Source organism: Cetorhinus maximus, unplaced genomic scaffold (genome assembly GCF_964194155.1).
Source record: "Cetorhinus maximus unplaced genomic scaffold, sCetMax3.hap1.1 HAP1_SCAFFOLD_794, whole genome shotgun sequence".
Classification (NCBI taxonomy): Eukaryota; Metazoa; Chordata; class Chondrichthyes; order Lamniformes; family Cetorhinidae; genus Cetorhinus; species Cetorhinus maximus.
This window is the reverse complement of record NW_027596736.1, coordinates 79492-104724: the sequence shown is the minus strand read 5'-3', so window position 1 is coordinate 104724 and position 25233 is coordinate 79492. Positions and strand designations below refer to the sequence as shown.

At 44.6% G+C, this 25233-nt stretch overlaps 1 long non-coding RNA gene across 1 annotated transcript; it reads left to right on the top strand.

The window, feature by feature from the left end:
• Nucleotides 1–1964: 1964 nt before the first annotated feature.
• LOC144674753 (uncharacterized) lies at nt 1965–20115 on the top strand. The gene is made up of 2 exons (XR_013574614.1): nt 1965–2010; nt 19700–20115. It is a non-coding gene; the product is annotated as an uncharacterized LOC144674753 (long non-coding RNA).
• Nucleotides 20116–25233: the final 5118 nt, after the last annotated feature.

The following is a 25233-nucleotide window of genomic DNA, read 5'->3' as shown; positions in this document are numbered from 1 at the left end:
TACTGAGCATAAAAACAGGAACATTATGTTTAACCTTTCTAATGCTCTGGTTGGACTGCAACTACAATATTGCATCCATTTCTGGTCACCACACTTTTGGAAGGATGTGAGAGTCTTTGAGAGGGTGCAAAGAAGATTTACTAGAATAGTTCCAGGCATGAGGGATTACAGTTGCAAGGTTTGTTTGCGGAATCTGGAGCAGCTCTCCTTGAAGCAACCGAGATTGAGGGTTGGTCTGAGTGAGGTGTACAAGATTATTACAGGTTTAGATCAGGTAGACAAAGGAAACCTGTTCCCATTCTTCCCTGGCCACGGGGGAGGTGCCAGATGACTGGAGAACAGCTAATGTGGTTCCTCTATTTAAGAAGGGTTGTAGAAATAAGCCAGGGAACTGCAGGCCAGTATGTCTCACGTCATGGTTAGGGAAACTATTGGAGAAAATTCTGAAGGAGAAAATCTATCTCCACTTGGAGAGGAAAGTTTTGATCAGGGATATTCAGCATGGCTTTGTCAGAGGGAGGTCATGCCTAACAAATTTGTTTGAAATTTTGAGGAGGTGACCAGGTGTGTAGATGAGGGAAGTGCAGTTGATATAGTTTTTATGGATTTCAGCAAAGCCTTTGACAAGGTACCACATGGGAGACTTATAAAGAAGGCAAATACACATGGGACACAGGGTTATTTGATAAGGTGGATTCAAAATTGGCTTCGTTGTAGGAGACAGGGTGATGACAGAAGGCTGCATTAGTGATTGCAAGTCAGTGTCCAGTAGCATACCACAGGGATCTGTGCTGGGTCCCCTATTATTCATCATTTATGTAAACAACATAGATGACTATGTGGGCGGTAGGATTAGTAACCATCCTCTGTTAATTACTTTCCCAACTAAGAGAAATATTTGCTGCCACTCACAAACTTATCTGATTTATCATTTCAGTTTGCAGGCATTAACATTGGAATCTCGCTTCCTGTAAACACTTCAATCGGCAACAAACATCTCAAATTGCATTTGTTCACACAAGAACACGAGCTGCAATTGCTGCAAACACACACCAGTGGAGACCAGCCCATTTCTCACAAAGAGCGGGCACAGTCTGAATGTTCTTCTCTCGTTCACTATCACTCCATCATTACCTGAGTATGAAATTCTGGGATGGAAAATAGAGTGAAGTTGATATTTATTAGGCGCTTCCTCCCGCGTTACAGTTTATGCTAAAATGGCAGACAGAATTCCCAGAATGCTCTGGGTGATTTCAAACGGCCATTCTCGATCAGAATGGCCGCACTGCGCAAGCGCACCAAATCGTAAAGGAAATCCTGTCTAGCCGCGCATGCGCAAGGAGCTTGATCGAGCGCAGCCTCAGTAACACCGAGTCTCAGCGGTTCTCAGAGCCCGAATGAAAGCCGCCGGGCCCGTCGGACGTGCGGCGGGGGACCCGGGGGACGGCATTAGATCCCCTGGTCTTTCTGATATATATTGTTGACCGACTGCTTGGTGTATGGGACACCATTTCAAAATTTGCGGATGACATGAAACTTGGAGATATTGTGAACTGTGAGGAGGAGAGTGTTAAACTTCAAAAGGACACAAGCATATTGATGAAATGGGCCGATAAGTTCGACCTCAGAATGACCCGGGGCCGGCCCTGGGGAGCATGCGCACTCTCAATGCCGGGGAAGTCAGTGCATTTGATAGAGCCGTTTCTGGGATGCAGGGAATTGTGGGAACTGCAGTCACCATGGGCAGATGTTAGTAAGTGTTTTATTGCAGGTTGATTGTCAGTAACTTGAAATGTGAACGTTTCTTTCTGCACATTTGCTGTCTGATGTGCTGTGTATTTCCAGCATTTTCTCTCTTTATTTCAGATTGCCACTATCCACATGATGTTGTCAGTGAATTGTTGCAGGTGTTGCTCACAAAACCAAGGTCAGAAACTCAAACTGACAATTGAACACTTTTGAATCAGAATGGATGTTGGACATGGAAGTCGATCCTCGCTTACTTTGAAGGTATGTTCTTGTTGGCTGTTTTAGAACTGGAGAGTAGAGAGAGGAGAAGGTGGTGGGTTTAACTGCAAGCACTTTTGAGAACAGTAGGGCCCAAGCATTTCTGATATAAGGTCATTTACTGTTTCTTGTATAGTAACAGAGACTGACAGGAAGTAAATTTCACATTCACATGTAACAGCAGAGATTGACAGATGGTGTTAATTCCACCCACACTCATATATTGTAAGAGAGATTGACGGAAAGTTAATTCATCGAATCATAGAATGATTACAGCACAGACAGAGGCCATTCTGCCCATTATATTCTATGCTGGCCTTCTGAAGGAGCAAATCACCTCTTGCCACTTCACCGCCTTTTCCACATAGCCCTGCACATTTTTCCTTTTTGGATAATAATCCAATTTTCTCTTGAATTCCTTAATTGAACCTGCCTCTACTACATTCTCAGGCACAATAACAGAGACTGACTGATAGAGAGTTAATTCCACACACTCAGTAACAGAGCCTGACAAATTGTTTGTTTATTCCTCACTCACACACAGTAACACAGACAGACAAATATGAGAGTGTGGAACTAACTCTCTTAATTTCTCTCAGCCTCTGTTGTTGTAAGTTAATTCCTCACTGAAATATTAATGGAAATTGAGAGGTCTTAACTCCACTCTCAGATGTCAGAACAAAGACTGGAAAAGAGAATTCCACACTCACAGCAACCAAGACTGAGCGATAGAGATAATTCCACACTCACATACCGTAACAGAGACTGACATGAGTTAATTCCATATTCTAATACACCTAGAGGCTGACAAAGAGTGAATTCCGCACTCATATACAGTATCATAGGCTGCTCGAGAGATAGTTCCACTCTCAACCGTAACAGAGACTGACAGAGATGTAAATTACACACTCACATTCAGTAAGTGATGGACAGAGAATCAATTCCACACTCACATGCAGATAAGGCTGAGTTAATTTCACGCTGAAATACAGCAAAAGAGACTAACAGACAGAGGGTCAATCCCACACTGACAAATTAAAAATATAAGAAAGAGAAGCAGGAGGAGGCCATTCAGCCCATCGGGCCAGCTTCACCATTCAATAAGACCATGGCTGATCTGATTGTGGCCTCAAACCCACTCTCCCACCTGCCCTATAACCCTTGACTCTCCTGCCGATGAAAAATCTGTCTAACTCAGCATGAATATATGCAATGACCCAGCCTCCACTGCTCTCTGAGGTGGAGAATTACAAAGATTAAGGACGCTCTGAGAGAAAAAATTCCTTCCCATTTTTGTCTTAAATGGGAGATGTTTATTTTTAAACTGTGCCCTTTGGTTCTATTTTCCCCACAAATGGAAACATCCCTCTCAACATCTACCCTGTCAAACCCCCTCAGAATCTTAGTTGTTTCAATGAGATCACCTCTCATTCTTCGAATCTCCTATGCAAATCAGCCCAACCTGCTTAAACATTCCTCATGAGACAACTCCTTCATCTCAGGAGTCAGTCTAATCAAACTTCTCTGAAGTGCCCCTATGCAGTTATATCCCTCTTTAAATAAGGAGACTCCAACAAAACACAGTACTCCCGGTGTAGTCTCACCAATGCTGTGTAGCTGTAGCAAGACTTCCCTACTTTCAGACCCCCCCACCCCGGAATAAAGGCCAACATTCCATTTACCTTCCTATTTACTTGCTGCAGCTTCACATTAACTTCTTGTGATTCATGTACAAGGAGATCTTGATCCCTCTGTACTGCAACATTCTGCAGTCTCTCTCCACAGTATCGAAGGAGGCCATTCGGCCTATCAAGTCTGCACTGGCTCTCTGAAAGAGCTTTCTACCCAGTCCCACTCTCCTCCCTTGTCCCCGTAACCTTGCACGTTCTTTCCTTTCAGGTAGCAATTGAATTCCCTTTTGAATATCTCAAGCAAATCTGCCTCCACCACCCTTTGAGGACATTCGTTCCAGACTCCAACCACCCTCTGGGTGAAAAAAAAATTAAATTTTAAATTAAACGTTTTGAGTCTCTCTCATATCACATTTAATCCTTTTGCCAATTATTTTGAGTCTGTGCCTTCTAGTTCTTAGTGTTCTATTGAGTGGGAACAATTTCTCATTATTTACCCTGTCCATACCCCTCTGGATCTTGAATACATCTATCAAGTCTCCTTTCAGCCGCCTTTTCTGCAGGGAAAACAATCCCAACCTCTCCCATGTATCCCCATAGCTACAATTCTTTATAGAATTATAGAAACATTATGGCACAGAAAGAGGCCTTTTGGCCCATCGTATCTACACCAGCCAAAAAATAAGCTACGCAGCCTAATCCCACTTTCCAGCATTTAGTCCGAAGGCTTGCAGGTTACAGCACTTCAGGTGCAGATCCAGACACCTTTTAAATGAGCTGAGGGTTTCTGCCTCTTCTACCCTTTCAGGCAGTGAGTTCCAGAGCCCCACAGCCCCCTGGGCGAAAAACATTTTCTTCATCTCCCCTCGATTCTTTCCAATCACTTTAAGCTTATGCCGCCTAGTCACTGACATCTCTGCTAAAGTAAATAGGCCCTTCCCATCCACTCTATCCAGGCCCCTCACAATTTTGTGCATCTCAATCAAATCTCCCCTTTGCTTCCTGTGTTCCAAGGAGAACAACCCCAATCCATCCAATCTCTCCTCATAGCTGTGATTTTCCAGTCCTGGCAACACCCTCATAAATCTCTGGACTCTCTCTACTACAATTGGATCCTTTCCGCAATGAGTTGACCGGAACTGCACACTACTCAAGTTGTGGCCTAACTAATGTTTGACGTAGTTTCAGCATAACCTCCCTGCTTTCATATTCTATGCCTCAGCTAATAAGTGAAAGGATTCCATATGCCATCTTAACCACCTTATGAACCTGTCCTGCTACCTTCAGGGATCTGTGGAAACTCACTTCAAGGTCCCTCACTTCCTCAACACCTCTCAGTATCCTCCCATGTATTGTGGCCTTGCATGAGACTCCAGACCCACAGCAATGTGGTTGATACTTAAATGCCCTCTTAGGGATGGTTTATAAATGCTAGCCTAGCCAGTGACACCCACATCCCATGAATGAATAAAAAAAATACATCACCTCACACTTCTCTGGGTTGAATTCCATTTGCCACTTTTCTGCCCACCTGATCAGTTCATTGATATCTTCCTGCAGTCTACAGAAATCCTCCTCGCTATGAACTGCTCGGCCAATTTTTGTATTGTCTGCAAACTTCTTGATCATTCCCCCTACATTTATATCCAAGTCATTTATCTTGGAATCATTCTTGTGAATCTCCTCTGTACTGTCTCCAATGCCTTCACATCCTTCCTTAAGAATGACACCCAGAACTGGACACAGTACTCCAGATGAAGCCTAAAAAGTGACTTATACAAGTTCACTGAACCTCCTTACTCTTCACAGAATCACAGAATCTTGTACTCAGTGCCCCTATTAATAAAGCCTGAGATTCTATATGCTTTATTAACTTCTCCCTCAACATGCCCCACAATCTTCAGTGATTGATGTACATATACAATGAAGTGCCTCTGTTCCTGCACCTCCTTTAAAGGCTGTCCCTTTATTTAATACTGTCTCACTATATTTTTCCTACCAAAATGAATCACCTGACACTTCTATGCATTGAACTTCAGCTGCTACTTGCCTGCCCAATCCACCAACATGTCTTTGTCCTTTTGGAGTTCAAGACTATCCCAATCACAGTTGACAATGTTTCCAATCTTCGGATCATCTGCAAATTTTGAGATTTCTCATCTCGCTGCACACCACAGTCTAGTCCATTAGTATATATATCATTTGAATAATGTTTTGTTTTTCTATTCTTCCCATCAATGTTCCCCACATTGTATTCCATCTGACAAATGTTTGCCCACTGACTTAACCTTTCTATATCCTCTTGCAGACTCTTTGTGTCCCCTCACAGCCTGCTTTCCCACCTATCTATGTATTGTCTGAAAATTTGGTGATGCTCTCTCCATTCATCTGAGTCATTAATATAGAATGTAAATAGCTGAGAACCCGGCACTGATCCCTGTGACTCTCTACTGGTTGCAGTTTGCTAACTTGAAAGTGACCCACTTCCATAGAGTAACAGAGACTGACGGATGGAGAATTAATGACAATCACATTATTATAGATGGACAGAGAGTGAATTCCACACTCAGACAGTAACAGAGATTCACAGTGTGTTAATGCCACACTAAAGTAAACTATTGGAGACTAAAGGATAGAGAATTCATTCACACTCACATAAAGTAACAGAGACTGTCAAAGAGAGAGTTAATTCCATATTCAATTACACTCATCGAGAGAAAGAAATGCTGCACTCATATACAGTACCAAAGGCTGACAGTTAATTCCACTCTCACATGCAATAACAGAGATGAACAGAGAATTAATGCCCCACTTACATACAGTAATATAGAATACCAGATACAGAATTAATTCTGCCCTCTCACACTAACAAAGATGGACAGAGAGATAATTCCACACTGAAACTCAGAAGCAAATACTGACAGATGAGAGTTCATTGTGCACTCACACACAGTAATGGAGATGAGGGAGATTTAATTCCACATTGACATACAGCAATAGAGGCTGACAGATACTGAATTAATTTCACACTCAGACAGACTAATGTTTAATGATAGGTAGAAAGTTATCATAATTCTGCCCTGAAACATAGCAACAGAGATGACGGATAGGGAGTTAATTGTGCAGATTGACTGATATTGGGGATTAATTAATTCCACATTCACATGCAGTAACAGAGATGGGCAGAGAGAGAGTTAATTCCACACTCTCATTCAATAGCACTGACCTGGTTCTCACTTGAAGAATTCATCTGACATACATCATATGCTTCATTGTTTCATCATATTTCCTATCTTCCTCATCATCCAAGGAGCCCAGGCTTTGGTTCCCCTCCCTTTCCCCCTTATTGGAAAGTACCTAGTCTGTACCTGACACATCTCCTCCTGAAAGATCACCCATTGTTCTGTTACAGTTTTTCCTGTCAGTCTCTAGTTCCATTTTACCCTGGCTAAATCCCCTCTCCCCCCATTGAAGTTCGCTCCCTTCCAATCACTCTTACCCAAGGGTTCACCCACAGACACTTGGTTCACGTGGCCAACCTTGGCCCACCTCATTCCCCAGCACCAGATCCAGCAATGCCTCCTTCCTAACTGGACTGAGAACATCCTGGTCGAAGAAGTTCTCCTAAACACATTTCCAAAATCCCCAGATATCACCGCTTTATAGTTCTTATACATCTCTGTGATTTCCCTGCGTATTTGTTCCTCTATCTCTCTCACCACAACTCCATTTTTTTCCCTCTCTCTCTTTTCTGAACACTTTGTAGCCTTGAATATGAACCCGATCCTCACCATTTTTAAACCACGTTTCCATCATTGCCCCCACATCATTTTCCCACATGGCTCTTTGTGCTTCTAGCTCACCAGCTTTATTCACCGCTCTTTGTGCGATTACGCACATACATTGTAAACCTGTCCTTGTATTCCTCTTAGATTCCTTCTTCATCTACTCCTATCTTATATGGTTCTACTTCCTTTTCTAGTTATTCCTCTTTTCTACTTCTATATACTGGGGCTCACCCCCTGCCAGTTCAGTACAAATCCCCCCCAACCATATGAATGACCCTCCCCATGAGGGCATTGGTCCCAGTCTTGTTAAGGTACAACCTGTTCCTTTCGAATAGGTGTTTCCTGTCACAGAACTGGCCCCAATGTCCCAAGAATCTAAAGGCTCTCCCACCTCCTGCACTGGCCTCAAGCCATGTATTGATGCTCCCTATTTCTTCCTACATTTCTACTCTCACTATCACGTGGCACTGGCAGTAATCCAGAGATTACTCCCTTCGACATCCTACATTTTAACGACCTCCTGAGCTGCTGAAATTCTGACCGAGTGACCTCAATACCTGTCCCCGCTGTGTCATTGATACTCTGGCTCACTCCCTTCCCCCTGCGGAATAATCTGCACCCTCCCCATGATGTCCTTTACCCTGGCCCCAAGGAGACAACACACCATGTGGAACAGAAAAGCCTGTCTGTCCGCCTGACTATGAAATCTCCAATAATGACTGCGTTTCTACTCTTTGCTGTTCCAACCTGTGCAGTTTCTTGCCCATTGATGCCATGGTCTGGACTGCACTCCTTCAGGGTGTCACCATTCCCAGCAGTCTGCAATTCTGAGTACCAGTTTGACAGTGAGAACAGTGACTGTGGGAGATAGAGGTTAAAATAGAGGGACTTCGGGAGGAAGAGGCTAAAACAGCAAGAGTTCGGGAGCAGAGAGGTTAAAACAGTGAGACTTTGGGAGAGTGAGGCTAAAATAGAGACTTCAGGATAGAGAGAGAGGTTAAAACAGATTTCGGGAGAGAGAAAGGTTAAAACAGAGAGTTCGGGAGAGAGAAAATTTAAAACAGAGACTTCGGGAGAGAAAGGTTAAAACAGCGAGACTTCGGGAGAGAGAGCTTAACACAGACAGACTTCGGGAGAGAGAAAGGTTAAAACAGACTTCGGGTGGGAGGTTAAAACAGGGAGACTTCGGGAGAGAGGTTAAAACAGCGAGACTTCGGGAGAGAGAGGTTAAAACAGAGACTTCGGGAGAGAGGTTAAAACAGAGACTTCGGGAGAGAGAGGTTAAAACAGAGACTTCGGGAGAGAGAGGTTAAAACAGCGAGACTTCGGGAGAGAGAGGTTAAAACAGAGACTTCGGGAGAGAGAGGTTAAAACAGAGACTTCGGGAGCGAGAGGTTAAAACAGAGACTTCGGGAGAGAGGTTAAAACAGAGACTTCGGGAGAGAGAGGTTAAAACAGAGACTTCGGGAGAGAGAGGTTAAAACAGAGACTTCGGGAGAGAGGTTAAAACAGAGACTTCAGGAGAGAGGTTAAAACAGAGACTTCGGGAGAGAGAGGTTAAAACAGAGACTTCGGGAGAGAGAGGTTAAAACAGAGACTTCGGGAGAGAGAGGTTAAAACAGAGACTTCGGGAGAGAGAGGTTAAAACAGAGACTTCGGGAGAGAGGTTAAAACAGAGACTTCAGGAGAGAGGTTAAAACAGAGACTTCGGGAGAGAGGTTAAAACAGAGACTTCGGGAGAGAGGTTGAAACAGCGAGACTTCGGGAGAGAGGTTAAAGCAGAGACTTCGGGAGAGAGGTTAAAACAGAGACTTCGGGAGAGAGGTTAAAACAGCGAGACTTCGGGAGAGAGAGGTTAAAACAGAGACTTCGGGAGAGAGGTTAAAACAGAGACTTCGAGAGAGAGGTTAAAACAGAGACTTCGGGAGAGAGAGGTTAAAACAGAGACTTCGGGAGAGAGGTTAAAACAGAGACTTCGGGAGAGAGGTTAAAACAGAGACTTCGGGAGAGAGGTTAAAACAGAGACTTCGGGAAAGAGAGGTTAAAACAGAGACTTCGGGAGAGAGGTTAAAACAGAGACTTCGGGAGAGAGAGGTTAAACAGAGACTTCGAGAGAGAGGTTAAAACAGAGACTTCGGGAGAGATGTTAAAACAGAGACTTCGGGAGAGAGGTTAAAACAGAGACTTCAGGAGAGAGGTTAAAACAGAGACTTCGGGAGAGAGAGGTTAAAACAGAGACTTCGGGAGAGAGGTTAAAACAGAGACTTTGGGACAGAGGTTAAAACACAGACCCTTCCGGAGGGAGAGGTTAAACAAGCAAGACTTCGGGAGAGAAAGGTTAAAGCAGCGAGACTCAAGTAGGAGTAAGGGTAAAATAAAAGCAAGAGTCCATATTCGATTTAGTTAAGTTATGCCTGGGGAGCTCAGTGCTGTGATTTGCACATCCTGCGCTATGTGGGAAATCCTAGACTCTCCCGGCGGTCTGGATGACCATGTGTGCAGGAGGTGCCTCCGACTGGAGGAACTCGAGCTCCTGGTTTAGCAGCTTGAGCGGCAGATGGGGGCACTACGGTGCATCCATGAGGCTCAGAGGCTCATGAATAGCACGTTTCAGGACGTGGTCACCCTGCAGCTGAAGGAGGTGCAGGCAGAGAGGGAATGGGTGACCACCAGGCAGAAGAAGGGCACCAGGCAGGTAGTAAGGGAATCCCCGAGTGCACCACACTTGCAAACTGTTTTTCGGTCATGGAAAACGGTGAGAGTGACGGTTCCTCTGAGGAGGCCAACCAGAGCCAAGGCCATGGCACTGTGGGTGGTCCAGCTGCTCAGTGGGGGAGGACAGTGGCAATAGTGGGAAGGGATACATTAGTGAGGGGAGTAAACAGGCGCTTCTGTGGCAATAGGCGTAACTCCTGGTTGGTATGTTGCATCCCAGGTACAGGGTTAAGGATGTCACGGAACAGCTGCAGGGCATTCTGAAGGGGGGAGGGTGATCGGTCAGAGGCCATGGTTCATGTTGGGACCAATAACATAGGAAGAAAGAGAAATGAGGGCCTGCAAGCAGACTTTAGGGAATTAGGTGGGAAATTGAAAAGCAAGACTTCAAAGGTGGTAATCTCCGGATTACCCCGGGTGCCACACAGGAGTGGGTATAGGAGCATAAGGATAGAGCAGATGAATGCGTGGCTGGAGAGATGGTGCAGGTGGGAGGGCTTTAGATTCCTGGGACATTGGGACCGTTTCTGGGGTAGTTGGGACCTGTACAAGTTGGACAGGTTCCATCTGAACAGGAACGGGAGCAGCATCCTCACGGGGAGGTTTGCTAATGCTGTTGGGGTGGATTTAAACTAAATTGTTAGGGGGATGGGATCCTGAAAAGTTGTTCAGAGGGGAGAGAAGCTGAGATGGAATGAGAAGTTAAAACACTAGTGAGTGAGTCTGAAAGGCAGAGGAAACATAGGCCACTTCTGAAAGAAGTGAGTTTAGCAAGGCTAAGTGGAATGTATTTTCATGCAAGGAGCCTGAGGAATAAGACAGATGATCTGAGGGCACAAATTGGCATGTGGGAGAATGATATCATAGCTATGACCGAGACCTGGCTGAAAGAAGGGCAGCTCAACATTCCTGGTTATAATGTATTCAGACATGATAGGGGGAGACGGGGGTGTAGGTGGATAGAAGAGGAAGGGGGTATTGATCAAGGAATCAATTATAGCAGTGAGGAGGGATGATATCATGGAAGGGTCATCAAATGAGGCCATATGAGTAGAATTAAAAAACACAGAAGGGGCAAACATGCTGTTGGGTGAGAGAGAGGGAGATAGAGGATGAAATATGTAATTAAATTTCAGAGATGTGGAAGAATAATAAGGCAGTAATAGTCGGGGATTTTAACTACCCAAACATAACTGGGATAGTTTCAGTGTGCAAGGTAGGGAGGGAGCAAAATTCTTAAGTTGCAACCAGGAGAACGTTTTTAGCCAGTGCGTAGAAAGCCCAACAAGGGAGCAGGCAGTTCTGGACCTAATATTGGGAAATGAGCCCAGGCTGGTGGAAGGCAGATCAGTAGGGGAGCATTTTGGAGATTGTGACCATAACTCAGTTTGATTCAGTAGAGTTATAGAAAAGGATAAGGTTGGGCCAAGAATAAAAGTTCTAAACTGGGGAAGGGCTAATTTTACGAAGATGAGGTACGATTTGGCCCAAGTGGACAGGGAGCAGCTCCTTGCAGATAAAACTGTGTCAGAGCAGTGGGAGGCATTCAAGGAGGAAATAGCGAGAGTACAGGGCAAGTATGTTCCTGTAAAGACAAAGAGGAGGACCAAGTCCAGAGAACCCTGGATGTCAAGGGACATGAAGGTTAGGATTAAGGAAAAAAGAGGTTATGACAGATACCAAGGGCTCAATAAGGCTGAGTGCTAGAGGAGTATAAAAAGTGCAAGGGGAACTTAATAAGGAAACTAGGGAAGCTAAGAAAATGCATGAGAAAAATTGGTGGGTAGAATGAAGGAAAACCTAAAGGGTTTTTTGAAAATATATAAACAGCAAGAGAACAACTAGGGAAAGAGTAGGCCCAATTAGGGACCATAGAGGTGACCTGTATGTGGACCCATAAGACGTGGGTAAAGTCCTCAAAGAATACATTGCATTGGCCTTCAGAATGGAAAAGGACAACGCAGATAAAGACATCAGGGTGAAGGACTGTGAAATATTAGATGAAATTAACATAGAGAGAGAGGAGGTACTAGAGAGTTTAGTGGCCCTAAAAGTAGATAATCAGCAGGCCTGGATGAGATGTATACCAGCCTGTTGAGGGAGGCGAGGGAGGCGAGGGAAGCGATATCAGGGGATTTGGCAGGAATTTTCAAATCTGCTCTGGCCACAGGGGAGGTACCAGAGGACTGGGAGACAGCTAATGTCCCATTATTAAAAAAGGGAGGAAGGGATAGATCAGGAAATTACAGGCCTGTCAGTCTAACCTCAGTGGTGGGGAAGTCCTGAGAAAGAACTCTGAGGGACAGAATATATCTGCACTTAGAGAGACTCGGATTAATCAGGGATAGTCAGCATGGATTTGTTAAGGGAAGATCGTGTTTGACAAATTTGATCAAATTTTTTGAGGAGTTAACCAGGAGTGTTGATGATGATTATACATTTGATGTGGTCTACATGGGCTTTAGTTAGGCTTTTTTTTTAAGGTCCCCCATGGCAGACTGGTCAAGAAAGTGAGTGCACAAGTGATCCATGGCAGAGTGGCCCATTGGATCCAAAATTGGCTGAGAGGCAGGAAGCAGAGGGTGATGGTAGAGGGATGTTTCTGTGGCAGGAAGTTTGTTTCCAGTGGGGTTCCACAGGGCTCAGTGCTGGGGCCCTTGCTGTTTGTGGTGTACTTAATGATTTGGACTTAAATGTAGGGGGTATGATCAAGAAGTGTGCAGATGACACGAGAATTGGCCTGGTGGTAAATAGTGAGGAGGATAGCCGTAATCTGCAGGAGGATATCAATGGACTGGTCAGGTGGACAGAGCAGTGGCAAATGGAATTCAACCTGGATAAGTGTGAGGTAATGCACTTGGGGAAGGCTAACAAGGTAAGGGATTACACTGAATTGTAGGACCTTGGAAAGTACTGAAGATCAGAGGGACCTTAGTGTGCATGTCCACAGATCCCTGAAGGCCGCAGGGCAGGGCATTTGTTGCCCATTCCTAATTTCCCTTGTTCAGGAGGCATTTCAGAGTCACCCACATTGCTGTGGGTCTGGACCAGGTAAGGATGGCAGGTTTCCTTCCCTAAAGGGCATTAGTGAACCAGATGGGTTTTTACGACGATCGACAATGGTTTCATGGTCATCATTAGACTTGCCCTGATGGGATTCGAACCCGGGTCCCCAAAGCATTACCACTGCGCCACTGCCGACTTGCCTTTATTAGCTGAGGCATAGAATACAAGAGCGGGGAGGTTATGCTGGAACTGTATAAAACACTGTCTCAGCCACAACTGGAATACTGAGTGCAGTTCGGGTCACCACATTATAGGAAGGATGTGATTGTACTGGAGAGGGTCAGAGGAGATTTACCAGCATGCTGCCTGGGCTGGATGTTCTGAGCTATGAGTAAAGATTGGATAGGCTGAGGCTGTTTTCTTTGGAGCAGCAAAGATTGAGAGGGGACCTGATAGAGGTAAATAAGATTGTGAGGGGCACAGACTGGGTGGATAGGAAGGCACTTTTTCCATTAGTAGAGGGGTCAATAACCAGGTGACATAGATTTAATGGAAGAGGTAGAAGGTTAAGAGGGGAGTTGAGGAGAATATTTTTCACTCAGTGGGTGGTGGGAGTCCGGAACTCACTGCCTGAAAGGTGGTTCAGTCAGAAACTCTCATAAATTTAAGAAGTATTTGGATATTCACTTGCGTTGCCATAGCCTCCAGGGCTATGGGCCAAGCGCTAGAAAATGAAATTAGTGTCGTCAGATCTTTGTTGACCCGCGCTTACACGATGGGCCGACTGGCGTCCTTCTGTGCTGTAAACGTCCCTGAGTCAATGGGTGGCACAGACCCCAAGGTCTCCTGCATTTCCTGCCTCTTCCTACTCTTGTGATGGCCACCCATCTACTACCCTGAACACACTCCCTTTGGGGTGTTCACCACCTGGAACGTACGATCCAGGAAACTCTCATCCTCCCCGATGCTCCGCAGTGACTCCAGCTGCCCCTCAACTTCGGAAATCCTGAGCTCGAACTCGAGCAGCTGCAGGGACTTCCTACACATGTGGCCCCCAAGGCCTGAGGTTCCCAAATGGGTCAGGAACTGCAAGCAACAGGTCTCAGCTGCCCTTCCGTGATCGAAAACAAACCTCTATTCCTTCTTATAGAATCGAATGAGTACCTTGTTTAAACTCTAAATTGTATTTAATATCTCTTGACCTGCTCTGCACTAATACTCTTATTACATTTACACTGACTGTCACACTTACCCTGATTGAAATGTTTAATTTTCCAGCTCCTAGTTTAAATCAAAGCCCAATTTAGAGAAATCTGCAGAAACCAACCAGCTCCCTTCTTTCCCCTGATATCATGCTTTGACTATTTATTATAAACATGGCCGGTTTGCTCCAACCCCTCCCTCACAGCTCTTTATCCCCCCCACCGCTCTCACTCTTCTCTCCTCTCTCTCACTGCTGCTCTCGGGCTGCTCTGCCGCTGCTCTTTATCCACCCTCCAGCCTCATTCAGCTCTCACTCTCACTCACTCTCAGCTCCTCCACAGTCCCAAGTTTCTGACTGTTTAGGAAATTCTCTGATCTTTCTTTGCTCCAAGTTGGGTGACCTCACACATCCCCATATTGAACACCATCGGCCACAGTTTTTGTTCACTCACTGAATCTGTCAATGATCCTTTGAAACTTGCTGCTCCCACCTACACTACTAACCATGTCACCTAACCTAGTGCCATCAGCAAACTTAGATATTGTCTGGAATTTATTAAAATTTAAAAGAGCTCTGAGAATGGGAATAGAACAGCCGCCTGACGTGACAGAGCATTGGTTCTGCCTAAATCCCTCCACTCTGAAAACAACCGCTCACCTCTACATTATCCTTTCTGCCCCATATTCAATTTTATATCCATGCTGCCACTGCCCATTTAATCCCACTTTGGAAGTCCAGGCTCACATCATCAAACTCACTCCCCTGGTCAATGTTCTCTGAAACTTCATCAAACACCATTAAGTATTTCAGTCATGATTTTCTGTTCATCAATCTGTACTGGCTGTCATTTATCAACCCATGTTCTACGAAGTGACAATGAATTTTATACTGGATTATTGTCTCTAAACGTGTCCCCATCACTACCATTTGACTAACTGGTACTGGGTTTATCTCTCTCTATTTTAAACACAGATGTAACATTAACAACCTTCAGTTCTCTGGCATCACTCCCATATCCAAGGAAAGATGAAAAGATTGTGGCTTAAGTCTCCACTATTTCCACCCTTCCCTCAGTAATCCAGGATGTATGGCATCCGGATCAGGTGACTTTTCTGCTGTGAGAGCTGCCAACCTTTTAACTGCCTCTTCTTTATCTATTTTCATCCTATCCAGTTTCTCCACCAGCTCCTCCTTTACTGTGGCATTAGCAGCATCCTCTGTTTCGTGCTGACAGATGTAATGTTCTCATTGAGCACCTCAGCCCTCTGCCTCCACATGATCTCCTAACCAGCCGACCCTTTCAGTGACTCTCCGTTTTTTGTTAAAGGTCTGCGTTGTTTTCTCTTGTGTTACCTTCTAATCCTTCCTCATGCACTCACTGTCTGCTGCTCTAATTTCCTTTTTTATCGGTTCTCTGCTGTACTTTATTTATCGCGCTTGTTTCTCTAATGTTTTATGAATCTGACATTTACCATCAGCCTGCTTTGGAGGTCCAACAGAGCATACGATGCACCTAATCCCCGCTGTCAACAAATCCATGTTTTAAAGTCTTCACTCTACAATTCACTCTCTCTGTGTTTGAGCTCAGAGGTCACTCAATTTCTCGTTTGCAATTTAATTGTCCCACTTTCTTTATCACAGTGTAACTTGCATGTTCTGCAATGATGCATCTATTCCACTAAGTTCAATAAATCTTGTTCTAAAGAGAATGCTTTATCCAGACAATATCTCCACTTGATGAACTGATGATGCACGGAGCTCTCAGCTTTTACTCATTGATCTTGACAAGAGTTGATCCATTTTGATGTTGACTTGTTCACTGGTGTCGATTTACTCTGTTCTTCACCTGATTCCTCTGCTGTCCAGAGAAGTTCTCTCAGCAGAGTTCTCAATAATAACTTGACTTTTCCTCTCAGGATTTCAATCTTGATGGTTTTTGAACTGTTGTATTAAAGGATTTAGTTTTTCTCCTGTCTCCCTAGCTCTCCTCATGGTCAAGAAGGAAGTTTCACTGCTGCATTTTCAAGCAGCTGACAGCTTTATTTGAAAAATCATTGAGACAGGATTTTGGGTTTGAATCCAGTCACAAATCTGATGCCTTGTGGCTCCAGCTGTCATGTGACCTGCCAGAGGATGACATCATAGTTGTCCTAGTCATGTAGCTGTGGATTGGACGATTTCTTAAACACTTTGACTGGGGCTGACTTGGTCACACTCGGCTTTGAAACACAAGGATATGTCTTCAAATCCCACACCAGAATTTGTGTGTAACAAGTAAGACTGACACTCCAGTACATTACTGAGGGAGCGCTGCTGTATTGGAGGTGCTGTCCATCAAAATAAGGCCATAATACAAAGAAATATTTGTAAAAAGAGAAGTCTAAATGCACTGTATCTGAATGCACGGAGCATTGGGAATAAGGTGGATGAATTGACACTGCAAATAGATGTAAACGGGCACAACATGATTACGAGAATAGAGACGTGGATGTAGGGTGACCAATTCTGGGTACTGAATATCCAATGGTTTTCAATATTTAGGGAAGACAGGCAAAATGGAAAAGGAGGTGGCATGGCATTTTTCTTTAACGATGAAATCAGTGCAATATTGAGAGAGGATATTGGTTCATAAAATCTAGATGTAGAATCAATCTGTGTAGAGCTTAGAAGCAACGAAGGGCGGAAAACATTAGTGGGAGATGTATATATGACTCCAAGCAGTATTGATAAAGTAGGGGATGGCATTAAACAGGGATTTAGAGATAAATGTTTCGAGCATACGGCAGTGATCATGGGTAACTGAAGTTTCTCAGAGAAATAATTTCTTCCCAATGTTTCCTGCGCACTCTCTAATGTCGCCACATCTTTCTAAAGTGTGATGATCATTGTTGGACACAATGCCCTGCTCCTGGCCCAACCATTATTTTATAAAGCTGCAGCGGTTCAAGAAGACAACTCACAATCTCCAACTCAAGGGCAATTAGGGATGGGCGATAAATGCAGGCCTAGCCAGCGACGCCCACATCCATGAATGGATTAAAAGGACGTAGCTCGGATGCTAGAAACCTGAAATGAAAACAGGGAATGGAAACACTCAGCCAGTCTGGCAGCATCTGTGGAGAGGGAAAGAGAGTATCCGGAAAAGAGTCATATTAGACTCGAAATGATAACTCTGTTTCTCTCTCCACAGATGCTGCCTGACCTGCTGAGTTTTTCTAACATTTCCTCTTTTGATTTCAGTGTTTATAACGATTCTCCATTGCTGTTTTGTTTTTCTGCTCGATACTTCTATTTATAAAGCCCAGGAACCAGCGTGCCTTTTGTTCAGGTCTCCGTGGGAACCTATAGAATCAAATTTACCCAATGACCTCAATGAGAAAACCAAAAGACAAGATTTCACATCTTATGTTTTTACTTCTTACTTTGTTTTAACAAACAAACCAAAATCAACTTCAATTACACATGATTTAACAGGCAGATTGCTGTCGATGTAAAGTATAAATGACTTATTCAGATTGATTTCACCTTGAAAAAAAGTAGCCTGTTCACTCAATTTGGAGATTTCTGCATTTGGAACCCTCAGTCTCTCGGCTCTTTAAAACAAAGGGAATGTTTTCTGATTTCGAAGCTCGTATCGAAATTCCTGCAACACTCTCTTCCTGCCCTGCTAAAAAGTCCATCACTTTCAACTGTGTGTGTTTATATCTCATTCTCTGTAACACCTCTCCAAATAACACATTTGTAGCCTAAAGCCCTTCCTATCACACGGCTCCGTGAATGTGTCAATGATAGTTTGGAGCTCTGTCTCTGAGTTTGCGCAGACACAAGTGTCGTCAGCCCGCTGCAGTTCGATGACAGTCTGGGGTGATCTCGGTTCTGGAATGGAGGTGACGTAGGTTGAGCTGTTTCCTGCTCGTCCTGTAGAGTAGTTCCACCCCGACGAGGAGCTTCATGGAGATGGGGTGGGGTGTTGCAGTGATGGAGGTGGAAAAGAGATTTGGTGTGATGACACAGACTTGCTTGACCCCAGTTTGCACTAGTGTGGGTCTGCAGCAGATCCCTTGGTAAGGATCACGGTTTGCATGTCATCCTGCAGCAGGCGGAGGGGGGGTGACTTTTTTCTGGGGGCAGAAAAATTCCAGGAGGATGCTCCACAGTCCCTCCCAGTTGATAGAGTTGAAGGCCTTTGTGGGGTCAAAGAAGACCATGAAAAGAGGTTGCTGCTGCTCGCTGCATTTTCTTAGGCTTGTCTTCCTGTGAAGATCATTTTCAATGTTCTGTTTGATGGACAGAATCCGCATTGTGACTCTGGCAGGAGTTCTTCAGCCATGGAGAGAAGGTAATTGAGGAGGACTCTTGTAACGACTTTCCCTGTGGTGGACAGCAGAGATTCCCCTCTATAGTTACCGCAGTCAGTCTGGTCTCCTTTTCTGAAGATAGTCATAATTAGGCATCTCAGAGATACCCTGGTATGCTCTCCTTCCAGATGATGGAGATGAGGTCCTGTATTTTCTTTAAGAATAGTTCTCCACCCTATTTTAGTGTTTCGGCAGGGATTCCACCTTTGCCAGCGGCCTTGGTGGTTCTTAGCTGTCGGATGGCCTTTCCAACCTCATGTCGGGCTGGGATTGTGCTGAGCTGGTGGCGGGTAACATGCTGTGGAATGTGGTCGAGGGCACTCATGTCGAGGACTGAGTCTCGGTTGAGGAAATCGGAGAAGGTCCCCTTTCCAATGAGCGGGATTGCATCTCTGTCCTTGATAAGCGCCACTCCATTCTTAGCTCTCAGTGGGGTATGTCCTTGGGTGCTTGGGCTGTAAATGGTCCTGACTGCACTGAAGAACCCACACATTCCGAGGCTGCCCGCGAGTTGCTGTATTTACTGCGATCCTTGCACCAACCATCAGTTCTTTAATTCACGGGCTTTTTTTCCTCTTTCAGATAATCATGTAGCGACAGAGAACGGGGGAAGTCCATTCGGACAATGGGCTGAGAGAAAGGAGAGATCCCCCAGGGCTGGTGTATTTTTGCAACAATTATTGCTTGTGTCCATGTGCGAATGGAAGCAACTTGAGTGTTTGGTTGCAGATTGAAATGCTTACTGGAAGTATAAAGCTGATATAAATTTCCTGTAATGAAGGCTCCGAGTTTTTGTATCGAAGTTCAAATCCTTCTTTTCCGTCCGTATGGCAACCTGAACAGCAGAGGAGGGTTTCGATCCATCGACTTGTGGGTTATGAGCCTAGCACGCTTCCGCTGCGCCACTCTGCTTTGAAGCAGGAGCTTCAAATTAATATTAATGCTGCCTGGGAGCCAAGCAACCATTCACTTGTTCATTTATTTTTAAAGGACATCTGTTGGTGAGCTCAGCCTGGCTGCACAACCCCACTTCACACCACCGGGAACAGAGCACAGAGCGGAAGACACACAGAGAAACAGTAAGACACGACCAGGGCACACAAAGACAGGCACAAAAAAGTGCCTGTCAAACCAGGAAGAAACTGAAATGGAGAAACTGATCATTTATGAGAAAAGGTGTTTGCAGTTGCATGAAGATCGGCCCTTTTTAAAATAGATTTCCTGTTGTGTAACTGTGCTTTCTGCTGTACAACTGTTCTCTCTGTCGTGGAACTGTGACAGACCTTCACTGTGGCTGTGTAAAATGCTTCCCTGTTTTGCAAATATGTTCCCGGCTGTGTAAAAGCGCCACATGTTTTGTAAAAGTGTTTACTCTTGTGTGAAGATGATCTCTGCTGGCCTGTGAAGATGAGTTCTGTGGAAAATATTTTCTTCCTGGTCTCATAGAACAATAAGAAATTTAGGGCATAGACCGGGGGCCATTCCGCCCATTGTGTCTGCCCCGGCTGGAAAAAAACACATAAAATCTAGCCGCCCATTCCAATCCCACCTTACAACACGGAGCTTTGCAGGTTGCAACACTTTAGGTGCAGATCCAGGTAACTTTGAAATGAGCTGAGTGTTTCTGCCTCCATCACCAAACCAGGCAGCAAAGTGTCTCAGTGGCAGTTTCTTAGAGCAGTAAGTGTAGGAGTTGCAGTAACTTTGAACAGATGTTCCATAGCGGCATTTTCTGGTGACAGAATTGATACCAAAGTCGTCCAAAAATTAGCAGGAACTCTAACCAACACATTCATAGAGTCAAGGTGGTGAAATAAAATGACTGGCGACCTGGCTCTTACGCAGATCACTCAGTCCTCGGCCTCCAGCAATGTGCCAATGAAGCTCAGGACACTCTCGAGGAACAGCACCGCATCTTTCAATTGGGCACTTTCCAGAGGTCCAGATTGACCAGAGAGTTTTCAAGGGCGCGACGGACGGAATGACCTCATCCTGCGCTGTTACTGCACGAGAAGCTTATATTTATCTCTCTCTGGACATGCAGCACAAACCCTATTCTCATTTTAACTCTCCTGCCTTTCAAAAGATCACCCGCTATCCGTTTTGCTGTTCTCCTTCCTTTCACTGGCCTAAAACGTATTACAATTCTCACTTTCCCCAGTGTTGATGAAAGGCCATTGACCTGAAACATGAAATCTGTTTCACTCCCCGTATTACGGCCGGAGCTGAGTTGGAATTGTTCATTGTTCTCTTTTCACTATAGCAATGTAAAAGGGTGACAGAAACACTTTGATGGCAATCAACATCTATATTCATTTAAGTGGGTCATCTCCGCTCGCTCTTTGGTCTAGGAGTGTGATCCTTAATTAGGGATTTTTGTTGAATTGGTTTGCGACAAGTGGGGGGTTCAATCCCCAGCCAAACATCATCGTTTGTGGCTTTTGGTCCGATATGTGGGCTGCATAAGGAAAACAATGAAGAGCTGTGCTCTGGAAGGTGCGATTTACTGAAATCGGGAGCAGGTTTGAGAATCCGGGTCGTTACTATTCAGAATTGATTCACGCTGCACAAATGGGGAAAATAAATACAGACCTTCCACATGTTTGCCTATGTAATCTGACTCTGAAATTATCCCAAAGCAGCAATTCAGGTAACCCCATGCTGGTGGGTTCAGGTTGCTGGCTGGTGAATTCTGTTGTAATATTGTCTGAAAGAACCGACAGAGCTGGTAACCCCACAGCTTGGTTTTTATTTGACTGCATTTAAACTGTATTCTAGGAGTTTCACTGAGGAGAAAATGGGCCTTTATGTGGTTCAACAATTTTGTTCAGGGGGAATTCACAACCAGCATGGAGCTGCAAGTCAGAATTTCTTTGCAGGTATTGTGTGCTGCATAAAGATAGGCCCTGTTTTTCATTGTATTTCCTGTTGTGTAACTGTGCTCTCTGCTGTACAACTGTTCTTTCTGTCGTGGAACTGTGACTCTGCCGCTGACAGATCTTCACTGTGTTTGTGTAAAATGTATCCCTGTTGTGCAAATGTGACCCCACCTGTGTAAATATGATCCGTCTTGTGCAAAAGTTTTCTCTGTTCTGTAAAGGTCTGTCTTGTTGTGTAAAGATGTTTTCTGTTCTCTGTTGTGCTGTGAGGATGTTTTCTGTGGGAAAATATTTCCTTCCTGGAGTCATGATGTTCCCTGTCAGATGCTGCTTTGATGTCAAGGGCAGTCGCTGTCATCTCGCCCGTTGAGTTCAGCTCTTTTGTCCATGTTTGGGCCAAGGCCGCAGTGCAGTCAGGGGCTGAATGGCCCTGGTGGATCCCAAACTAAGCATCAAAGAACAGGTTATTGTTGAGTTAGAGTTGTTTGATGACCCTGCCGAAGACTCCTTTCATCACTGTTTTTATCGGGAGTAGACTAATGTGGCGGTAATTGGCCGGGTTAGATTTGCCCTCTTGTTTCTGTGAACAGGACACACCTGCTGCCTCGCCAGAGACGCCCACGTCTCGTGAAAGAAAAAAAAAACCCAGATGTTCAGGTTCTTGTGTAAAACTCTGGTTAAACCACAATGGGATTACTGTCATCATCACCACTTAATCTCTGGCAGTAAATGTGATTGTGGGATACATGACGTATCTATCAAACTCTGCTACTGTACCTGAATGAGATTTGTTCTGTATCTGTCAGTCACAGGTAGTGTTTGTGAGTGTAGGATTCATTCTGCATTTCAGACTCTGGAACAGTTTGTGAGAGCAGGATTCCTTCTTTATGGGTCAGTGTCTGGTACTGTATGTGAGGGTGGGATTAATTCTGTGTCAGTCAGTGGTACTGAACGTCAATGTGGGAATCACTCTGTGCCTATCAGGCCCCATTACTATTGGGAAAAGTGGGATTAATTCGGTATCTGAATATCTGTGGTAAATTCTTATTCTTAGGCATACCCTCGGTATAGAGGTTGATTCCCCTGCTTGATGGGAATGTTGGAGTGATGATATGCCAGACCATGAGTTTACCAGTTATGGTCGAATACAATGATGGGCCTCAGCACCTCATGGATGACCAGTTTTGATTTCCTAGATCCGTTCAATATTGATCCCATTTAGCACAGTGTTAGTGCCACATAACACGATGTGAAGATGTGACCTTGTCTCCACAAGTACTGCGGGTTGCTCAGTCCTACCCATAGTGTCATGGACCCAGGCATCAAATACGCATTGTCTAGTTAATCATGAAGTTTCAGCATGGTTTTTTAAAAAGGGAATCATGTTTAACCAATTAATGAAAAGTCCTTTGAGTGAACAACATGTGCTGTAGATGAATGGGAGCTTGTCGGCGTACTGAACCTGTATTTCCAGAAGGTATTTGACATGGTGCCTCATCAAATGCTATTGCGGATGGAAAAAAGCGGTCACGGTGTTGGGGGTAACATATAAGCATGGATAGAAGATTGGCTGGCTGTCAGAAAACAGAGAGTTTGCATAAACGGTCTATGTCTGATTCGTAGGGTTTTTTTTATTCATTCACGGGATGTGGTCACCACAGGCTAGGCCAGCAGTTATTGCCCATCGCTCAATGCCATTCAGAACGTAGTGCTGAGCTGAATTCTTGAACCGCTGCAGCCCTTGTGATGTACGTACACCCACTGTGCTGTCAGAGGGCAGATAAGAGTCAACCACTTTGCTGTTGGCCTAGATTCCTGCGTAGCCAGACCGGGTAAGGTTGGCAGCTTTCCTTCCCTAAAGGGCATTAGTGAACCAGGTGGCTTTTTGTGACCATCAGTGATAGTTTCATGGCCACTATCAATAAGACACTCTTTATATTCCAGATTTATTAACTACATTCAAATTCCCCCAGTCGCTGTGGTGGGATTTGAACCCATGGACTTAGAGCATTAACGGGGCCTCTGGATAACTAGTCCAGTAACAGGACCAGATTTCTGTATCGGTCATTCTCTGATACAATATATCATCATCATATTCCGTTTGTATCTCGCATTTTCTGATACTCTATGAGGTTTGGGTCACTTGTTGAGTCTATCAGTGGAACTGTCCGTGCACAATTGATTCTGTTCCGACAGTCAGCTCCCGGTACTGTAAATGAGTGCGGCATTTATTCTGCGTTTGGTATTGTAAGCGAGTTCCTGAATCTCCTCATTCTGAATCTCCCAATGGCTCTGTGTTTGTGTTTCTGTACATATCTGTGTATGTGTGAGTCTGTGACTGTGTAATCTACTCATTATCACTGAGTGCTACTGTGTGTGGGTGTGGATTAAACGCTTATATTCTCTGTCAGACTCTGTGATCCCCTTGTCCTGGCGAACTCCTAAGAAACGCTGAGACTACCTGAGGTGTTAGTGGGCGGCGGGGGACAGGGGTGGGGGTCGTGGTGTGTGGGTTGGTGATGCGAGGGAGGGAGGGTTTGAAAGACATTTCGGAGGATGATGTGTGTGAAAATGGACGGATTTAAAGCATGTGAATTGCGAACTCGCCTGTGAGAAGATCACAGAAAAGCCGACTTGTCAGTATAAATAAATAACTCCTGTAACGAAGCACAAATCAGAAACAGGAAATGCGGGGAATATTCAGCAGGTCCAAAAGCAGCTGTGGAGAGAGATTCCTGTCGCCAGGATGTAACTCTCCAATTGGATACTTCATGTCGCTCAGATCTTACACTCTCATCACCTTCATGTGAGGAACAGGTCGGGTGGGAATTGGGTCTTTGTTGATTTGAGCAAACAGAGCAATGCAGCAATGAGAAGCTCCTCACCCCCCGGCGGCTTGGGGAAGGATGGGACTCAGATACAGGAACCTGACAGGTGCTGACAAAAGGAAAATCAAAGCGAGTTTCAAATGCAATGAAGATGAAAATAGAATTCAAAACCATTTATGCTGACTGCAAAATTAGCATGCAGATGCAGGAAATAACTAGGAAAGCATGTGGAATATTGGTCTATTTCACAAGGGGAGTGGAATTGAAAAGTAGAGAGGTTGTGCTGCAACTGTACAGGGCATTGGCGAGACCACACCTAGAATAATAGGTGCTGATTTGATCTGCTTACTGGAGGATGGATATACTTGTATTGAAGATAGTTCCCCAGCAAGGTGACTGGGATATTCCCTCAACTGAGGGGGTTTTCTAATGAGGAAGGGTTGATCAGGTTGGATCTAGACTCACTGGAATTTAGAATGACTTAACAATATGATAGTGAATGAGCATCTGGCAATGAGCGACCGCAATATGTTCAAGACAGACATTCAGTTCGAGCAGAAAGGTCACATACATGCTGGTTATCACCTCAAGTAAGGCCAATAAGGATGTAATGAGTGGTAAACTGAGCATGTTAAATTCTCATCAGCTATTAACTGGTAAAACAAGACAGGAAACAATCAGAGACACTCAAATAATAATTTGGTGTAATCTGTACCTAATGCAAGCCCGAAGGAATGAAACTTCACTATTATTGTTAATATTATTAATAATGAGGATGGAATTCCATTGTTTAAGCCAGTTAGTAAGAGTGGATGAC